Source organism: Malurus melanocephalus, unplaced genomic scaffold (assembly GCF_030028575.1).
Source record: "Malurus melanocephalus ecotype Western Australia unplaced genomic scaffold, MMel_1.1 scaffold_10525, whole genome shotgun sequence".
NCBI classification, from domain to species: Eukaryota; Metazoa; Chordata; class Aves; order Passeriformes; family Maluridae; genus Malurus; species Malurus melanocephalus.
Window position 1 is genome coordinate 1 of NW_026633755.1, and position 893 is coordinate 893.

Consider the following 893-nt stretch of genomic DNA (forward strand, 5'->3'; position numbering starts at 1 on the left):
TCCTTGGAAAAAAAACCCCAAATTTTTGGGGAAAAGAAACCAAAATTCTTGATAAAAACACCAAAAATTCTTGGGAAAAAATCCCAAAATCTTTGGGAAAAAGACCCCAAATTCTCAGAAAATCTGCTCCAAATTCTTTGGCAAAGAAGTCCCAAAATCCTCAGAAAATAAAACAAAATTATTGGGAAAAAACAATCCCAAAATTCTCAGAAAAAAAACCCCAAAATTTTTGGGAAAAAAATCTCAAAATTTTTGGGAAAAAAACCCCAAAATCTTCAGAAAAGAAAATCCTAAAATTCTTTGGAAAAAATCCCAAAATCCTTGGGAAAAAATCCCAAAATCTTTGGGGAAAAGACCCAAAATCCTCAGGAAAAAAAACCCAAAATTCCCGGGAAAAAAGCCCAAAAATTCCCGGGAAAAAAGCCCCAAAATTCCCGGGGAAAAAATCCCAAAATCCTTGGAAAAAAACACAGATTTTTTTTGGGAAAAATCCTCAAATTTTGGGAATTTCCAGCAGGAGGAAGAGGAGGCTGAGAAGAAGAAGAAAAATCGCAAAAATGAGAAACCCAAAGGGAAAAAACAGGTGAAGGATTTGAGGGAATTTTCCTCATTTTTAGGTTTTTTTTTTCCTAATTTTTCCCAATTTTTGAGATCCCAAAATATCCCAAATTTTCAATGTTTTTCCTCAAAATTTTTCAGGGAAAATCCCTCAGTGAGGATGAGGCCGAAGGCTCCGAGGAGATCAAGGGCAGGAAGGTAAAAAAAAAWTTGGGATTTTTTTTAAAATTTTGGGGTTTTTTTGGATGGGGTTGAAATCCCAAAATTTGGGATTTTTTTTTAAATTTTTGGGATTTTTTGGATGGGGTTGAGATCCCAAATTTTGGGATTTTTTT

At 34.1% G+C, this 893-nt stretch overlaps 1 long non-coding RNA gene across 1 annotated transcript; it reads left to right on the forward strand.

Moving 5' to 3' along the window:
- The first annotated feature begins 453 nt into the window (after positions 1-453).
- LOC130588710 (uncharacterized) lies at positions 454-749 on the forward strand. Its single transcript, XR_008967012.1, has 2 exons — positions 454-583; positions 700-749. It is a non-coding gene; the product is annotated as an uncharacterized LOC130588710 (long non-coding RNA).
- The last annotated feature ends 144 nt before the right edge of the window (positions 750-893 follow it).